Source organism: Crocuta crocuta, unplaced genomic scaffold (genome assembly GCF_008692635.1).
Source record: "Crocuta crocuta isolate KB4526 unplaced genomic scaffold, BGI_CrCroc_1.0 scaffold70, whole genome shotgun sequence".
Lineage (NCBI taxonomy): Eukaryota > Metazoa > Chordata > Mammalia > Carnivora > Hyaenidae > Crocuta > Crocuta crocuta.
In genome coordinates this window covers 15,585,360-15,592,930 of record NW_027528417.1, presented here as the reverse complement: position 1 = coordinate 15,592,930, position 7,571 = coordinate 15,585,360, and the positions used below count along the sequence as shown (strand labels likewise).

Sequence of the window (7,571 nt, the reverse complement as noted above, 5' to 3'; positions counted from 1 at the left end):
GAAGCCCCCCCCCCCCCCATCTGTGGAGCTGAGTGTGAATTTCTGGAAATGCCTTGCCATATTAACTCTTTTAAAAAATACTTTTTATTTTGGAATATTTTAAGACTCACAAGAAGTTGCAAAAATAGTACAGAGAGTTCCTGTATCCCTTTCACCCAGCTTCCAATAACATCTTATGTAACTATAGTACATTGTCAAAACCAGAAAACTGACGTTGGTAGATGCTGTTATATATTAACTCTAACCATCTATATCAGTAGAGATAATTAGTGGCATTGAATAACAGGCTCAGTAGATAATAAAAATATATTTAAACTTCTGGCTTCTGTTTCTTCATCTCCACAGAAAGGACTTTCCCCAAGGTCAAGAGTCACGTGACCACATTCTAAATTGACACTTTGCTGTCCTACTTGCACACCCCTTTGCTGTGCCACCTGCTCCTCAGAACTCAGTTAGGAAGGCTCCCATGATGCCATGCTTCTGGGTTCTCCATCCCCTGAACAGAACTTCTCAGCCCTCAGTCCCATCTGCAGTCTACACTACATGTCATGGGCCATCTCAAGTTCTCACACTTGTTTCTAGCATCTCTGATCTCTAGAACCAACCCTGAGCTCCAGACCTAAAACCGAGCTCATCTTTCCTTCTCACATTTGGTCTTTCACCTTCACGAACAATCTCATCTTCCCATAGGAGAACGTGTTCTGCCCCTTCACCACTCAGTCCTCATGTGAGCATGTTCAGTGCGGGTGGTGGGCTTTAGAAATAAACAGGAGAATCGGGCCAGGGTGGGGAGTGACACAGAAACAAGGGAGCTGACTCAGACACGTGCAGGAAAAAAGCTACAGAAACTCCTCTACCAGACCGTGTGGCTAAAACAGAACTGAAATTCCATTTCACTGAATGCGTATTAATTCCATTTCTTGATACGGACTCCCAGGAGATAATTTCTGAATGCTGTCATTATTATTTTTTCACGTCAGGAGGTAGAGTTCAGTGAAGAACGTTTTGTGGAGCATGTGCTATGTGCAGTGAGTAAACTACAGGCTAATGATGGGGACAGAAAGTCCAGAAGGAAGTTAGGGGGCAAAGAAGGGTTTTTGTAAGACTGGTACTTAGCAGAGGAGTCAATCCAGCTAGTAGCCCACCACAGAGGCAATCCGTATCCTCGGATACGGACTTAGTTTGTGGTTGGCAAACGCTCCCGCTGAAATAATGTTCTGGGAATTTAACATTCAAGCTCTAGTTATTGTTCGTTTTTCCTTAAGTTCCATGGAGGGTTGAAGGTTAGGCACCCCTGTGGACATAAGGTGGGAGATGCACAAAGCCCTTAAGGCCTCTGTCCCGGGGGCCCCACAGCCTCCTCCAGGCAGCAGGCCTTCCTTCTCCCTCCTGCTTTCTGAGCAAGTTTCAGTGAACACCCTGAATAAGATTCATGTGACATCTGTCAAGTGCTTCTCTTGGATTCAAGAAAACATTTCATCTACTTGTGTTCCTTTGAAGCACTAATTTTCTTCTGTCAGGAAAAAAGAAAAGAAGGAAAACGAAAGAAAAAAGCCATCACATGTTGCCTGGCATGATTCGTACTTTGCGACCACCCCCCTCCACCCCGCCCCCAGCTAGGAGTGTTGTGACTGGCTCCTGGGTTTCTTATTTTCTGGAATCTGTGCACAGGCTCCTCAATCTCTGCACAGTTCTGAGTATATATATATATATATATACATAGATATAATTATATATAATATATATATGTAGGTTTTGCAAAGCTTCTTTTCACAGAGACCAGCCTTTACAATATTATTAGTTAAGCAAGTGGTTCCAATTTAATCTCTTGATAAATACAAAAAGTAGCAGGGGAGAGCTGAGCAGTTCCTTTCCTTTTCAGTCTTGAAAAGGCAATGCTGATAAAGACTCTAACTCTGACCATGTTTCCCTACCTGGAGATTTACCTTTGCCTTCTGTTGAGTTCTGTGTCCGGCACTGAGTTAGGTGTATTTATATTCAATTGTGATTTCTTTTAAATTTTGGAAGCCAATGCTACAATGAGTCAAACCTTTCTTGGTAGTAATGACAGCAAAATGAGACCTCTGTTCTGAAGGGGCAAGGGGACGGAGACCGGAATTGTAACGATGGCATTTCTGAAGACCACACTCTCTGGGTTCCTTCCTATGAGGTATGGGGTACAGAGGAGAAGATGGGCTGCTCTTTCCTGAGTTAAACTAAAAATCCAAAAGATTTTTGTGCCCCTTCCAAATATAAGCAGCAGTCATTTGGACTCTGAGATACTTGGATATCTGGGCCAGTACTGTCCAATAGAAATAAATAGAAAATTTCCCAGTAGCCACATTAAAAAAGTGAAAAGAAAAAGGTAAAATTAGGTTTAATAATATATTTTCATTAACAAGTATTATCACTACAACATGTAGTTAATATAAAATTTTTTGAGATATTGGGACACCTGGGTGGCTCAGTCGGTTAAGTGTCTGACTTCTTGATTTCGGCTCAGATCAGAATCTCACAGTTCATGAGTTCGAGCCACACATCAGGCTCTGTGCAGACAGCATGGATCCTGCTTGGGATTCTTCCTCTCTCTCTGCCCTTCCCCTGCCTGTGCTCTGTCTCACAAAATAAATAAATAAGACCTTTAAAAATTGAGATATTTAAAATTATTTTCTAATATTTTTTAATTTTGGTGTATGCTTTACACTTTCAGCATCTCTCAATTTAGACTAGGGCCATTTCAAGTACACAATTGCCACATATGGCTAATGGCTATCATACCAGACAAATGCAAGTCTAAGTCACTTTGGCAGCTTACATTGATAAAAAGACAAAGGAGACAATAAAACACATCATTTGGAATCTGGATTATTCTGAAAAATTATGGCAGACTGGAGGAGGATAAATAGTATAGACCCCTTCCTTGTCCAAGACATCTCTCAGTGAGCCCCATGGTCTTAGCACCTGCATGGCTCTCACAGGTGACAGACAAGAACATGACACTGAGGGAATCCAAAAAGTTGCAGGGAAAATGATAACTTTTTGGTAAATTCCCAAAAGGGGAAGAGGCTCATCACGGGGGAGACTTAGCTGGTGAAGCCTGATAAATACAATCTGTAAGGTAGAAGACGGTGCGTGGGGTAGTGTGATGACTGTGGCCTCTCCTTGCCCCTGGGTTCCCCTAGCATCAGAAATAGATTTCATTGAATCAAGGGATTAGCTGTTCACTCCTCCTGTTAAGGCTCAGTGAAAGCAGAGCCTTTGAGGCATTTGGAGTTACACATGCCCCAGGAATTATTTCAGAGTCCCAAACTTCCTGTCACTGATACCTGGCCATCCTGACACTTCTGCAAATCCAAAAATAAAGAGCGGGGACAAGGAGGCCCGAGAAGCCAGAGGAAGTAGCAGCCTGAATGACTATGTTTAAAATCGCCCGCCAATGGATGTTATCAGTTAGGGGGATGGAGAAGGCCAACTATCTCAGTTCTTCACTGGTAGAGGGCCGGCATGTATATACGTAGGTGATGGAAATGTGGTGACACGGAGGTCACAGTCACTCTCTAGATGGGCCAGGAGAGTGTGTCCTGTTTATCCCTCCATGTATTGGATGGATTCTTTTGGCACCAGGGGGACCAGGTGAACGTGTCAGAGCAAAATCTTTACCACCTGGGGCCACCACAGCAATGGTTATGGTCATTGCCTTTATACATGCAAGGCAGAAGACATCTGTTATCAGTTAAGATATTCCAGGTCCTTCAAAAGAGGCAAAGACTTTGCAAGACTCTCTTTGCCAAAGGAGTCTGACTCTAATTATCACAAGGAAGTAAAACTGTGGGTTGGTTTACATACCTACTTCTCTTCTTACAAAGTTTGGGAAGTCAAACAGGGAGGAAGAGCTTCTGCAAATGTCAGCCCCAGATTCTGTTAGGGTTGTGTGTTGGCTACTTGTTTTCTCAAGAATTTCCCTTTCCAACTTTTAAAGAGCGAGCATACAAACCCAGCAAACATTTTATTGAGAGAAGCCTAAGGGTACACCAAGGAGATAAAAAACAGTCTTGGTTCCTCACTGCTTCGCAATACAATGTTAAATACGCACAAGCTAAAGGTGTATGAAAAACATCATGAGAAAGATACTGTGAAGTTCTTTATAACTTGAAAGCTGAATGGATTGGATTATTATAAGTCAGCCTTAGGCAAATAAATACCTGACCACTAAGTGTGATGGAGAATCTGTTTTTATGCATTTCCCTGGGGGACAATGAGCTGTCTTCTTCCTTCCTCCTGTCTCTCAACTTCCTTCCTTCCTACTTATTTGTAAGAATGAATTAAAACCATGATCATCATGGCTCTTGAGATTAGGCCTAGGTTATCTGGTTAAGGTGAGGCCATTTATTCCTTTTTGGTGTGTCAGGAAATATGGGGTGAGTGAAATTTTTTTGCATGTGGCATTGTGTAGAGACAGGCCGAAAGGTATCAGGGATCATGTTTTGGCATCCTGAGCTGAGTGTGTTAAGAAAGAGAAGATGTGGGGCTAAAGACTCTGAAGGCAGCCATGGCTGTAAGCTGGCATCTAGAAGTTTCTAGACTGGGCACCCAGCCCTGGTACTCAGCTCTCCCTTTTGTCTGGCTGCTTACAGAGGCTGGGTTCCCTCCTTTCTATCATTTTCCCCCTTCATCTAGTTCAGTTCTACTTTCTGCTCCTGTGTAGGTCCACATCCTTTGATGATTCTTCTCTGTTCTGATGGGGTATCTCCACTCACTGAAGACTTTGTTGGGACCATCCACATCATAATTCTCTCGGTGGCCTGTTAAAAATGCCAACTCGAAGACCTTGTTCAAACCAACCAAATCAGAATACAAACTAGGATCTGTCATGGGATTGGAAGTTACATTTCTGACAAAGGGCCCTAGCGAGCCTTCACGCGTTCGATGTCGAGACTCCCCCCACAATGCTGCTGTGAAGATGGACGGGGTTGTGCAGAGGCCTCATGGCTCATGGTCCACAGCTCAGTAAGCTCTGGTGTTCAACATTCGTGGTTCCAGCTCCATCACTCACCAGCTGTGACCCGTCTCCTTATTGATGATCTAAGCTACAGTTCCTCCTTACAAAGTGCCGAAGGATAATGCCTATACCTACCAACAGGGAACTGTGCCTGCCTTGCAGCAGGCACTCAATAGCTGTTAGCAAGCTATACTCCAGTCACTACAGGAAAAAGACGCAAGTGTTTGTGAAATCATAATGATGGGAAGCCCATGCTCCGGAAGCCTCCTGAATGCCAGACCTGTCAGGCAGCTCCCATGGGCAATAGCTGAAGGCTGTGTGTTCCCACTGGGGGAAGTGGTGCCTGAGCTGGTGGCCCAAAAAGGAGAGGAGACTTTGAGCCAAGAAAAAGAGCGAGGGGTCTGCCTACTCACTGAGGAGGCATCTGGAAGAGGCCTAGGGAAAGGTGTCTCCTCCACCTGAGGCAGGGGGACTGGGGAGGTAAACCAGGTGGGGGCACAGAGTCCCCTAAATATGCTGCCAGTCCAATCATCCATCCTCTCAGACCCTGGCTGTGGGCCTAGCGATGCCTCCTCTGTGTTCTGTTGGTAGTAACAGAAAAACTGCTGGCTTAGGAGTCAGAAAATGAAACTAAACCTACAAAATGGAGAAAATACTCCCCTTTCAATGTAGTTGTAAGAATAAAAAAAATACCTATAAATATGGTAAATTTTAAATCCAGTAAATAGAACGTATTTTAAAACAGCCCTCCCTTTTCTGTGGCTCCTCTCTTCGTCTTCTTATTAAAAAACAAAGTCCTTTCCTTAAAGCTGCTCTTCCCCCAAGCTACCTATTATTTTCCCCTTCTATTTCCGTTTTCTTTTAAAGCCACCAATAGTTTCAAAAGAGCAACAGGTGAGGATGGTTGACAAGTGCAGGTATCACACAATCTGGGCCTAGATGGTGTGTTTGGAGGGACTCATTTGCATATGAAAGTGGGCAGTATGGCACAAAAACAGACACATAGACCAATGGAATAGAATAGAGAACTCAGAATTGGACCCACAAACGTATGGCCAACTAATCTTTGACAAAGCGGGAAAGAGTATCCAATGGAAAAAAGACAGCCTCTTTAACAGATAGATGGTGCTGGGAGAACTGGACAGCAACATGTCACAAAAATAAACTCANGGATTAGGAGGAACTTAACGGAGGACCATGGAGGAGGAGAAGGGGAAAAATAGTTGGGGAGAGGGAGGGAGGCAAACCATGAGAGACTCTTGAATACTGAGAACAGAGGGCTGATGGGAGGGGGGAGAGGGGAAAATGGGAGATGGGCATGGGGGAGGGCACTTGTTGGGATGAGCACTGGGTGTTATATGGAAACCAACTTGACAATAAACTATGAAAGAAAAAAATAAACATTAAAAACAAAGAAAAATTATGATCATTTTTAATGCTGAGTATTATAACATGAATATTTTTAAATGAAAACTGATCTGATTTAAACTGTATAGACTGAAATAAAGGTAACTGAAGGTGGGGGGAAGAAAGTGGGCAGTATAATTCCAAAGGCAGGGTAACAGTAACGACTGTAAGGCACAGTGTGCCTGTGTCAATTTCCAGCCCTCACTAGTTGAGTGTCCTGAGGCCCCATCTGTAAAATGGGGACTGTGGGGACAGTAATACCCGTAAGACTGTGAAGAGGATTGCAATACCTAAGATCTAGCATAGAGGAGAGCATATAATACGTGCTCAGTAAGTGCTAGTATCTTTGTTGCATCGCCCTCTGAAACCCCAGCGTCTATGGAATAGATGGTTCTCTTTTCTCCCCAATCCCATTCTCAATAGTTTGGGAAACAGTGTCCACACCAGTCCTCTTTGGACCAAAAGCTGAGTTTGGTAAAATAAATTAAATGAACTGTGCTAGATGTGCTGGGGGTTGGGGGAAGAAAGAGGAGTGTGTCACTGTTCTTGTGGGGTGTGTGTGTGTGTGTGTGTGCGCGCGCGCACGTGCGTGTGTGTGTTGGGCATATGTATATTGTGTATGTGTGTTGTTGGGGGTTGTGTTAGAGGGGTGTGTTGGGTGTATGTGTGTTGGGATGTGTGTTAGGGCTGTGTGTTGGGTGTGTTAGGGGTGCGTGTTGGGTATATGTGTGTTGTGTGTGTGTGTTTTGGGGATATGTGTTAGAGGAGTGTGTTTGGTGTAAGTACATCAGGGTGTATGCTGGTAGTATGTGTGTTGGGTGTGTGTATGTGTATTGGGGGTATGTGCTGCATGTGTGTCTCGGATGTATGTGTGTTATGTGTGTGTATGTGTGTTGCGTGTGTGTCTTGTGTTAGGGAGTGTGTGTGTGTGTGTTGGGGATGTGTGTTGGGAGTGTATTAGGTGTATGTCTTGGGTGTGTGTGTTAGTGGGGTATATTGGGTATACGTGTGTTGGGAATGTGTGTTAGGTGTGTGTGTTGGTGCTGTGTATGTGTGTATGTGTTGGGGTTGTGTGTTAGGACAGTGTGTGTGTATGTGCATTGGGTGTGTGTGTTGGGGGTGTGTTTTGGGGGGCATCTGTGTGTTGGGGGTGTGTGTGGGTGTG

The 7,571-nt window shown here is 44.1% G+C and overlaps 1 protein-coding gene across 3 annotated transcripts in view; it reads right to left on the bottom strand.

Annotated features, from left to right (window-relative positions):
- The window catches only part of DGKG (diacylglycerol kinase gamma), a 160,401-nt gene that overhangs the window by 87,411 nt on the left and 65,419 nt on the right, over window positions 1-7,571 (bottom strand). The window lies entirely within an intron of this gene.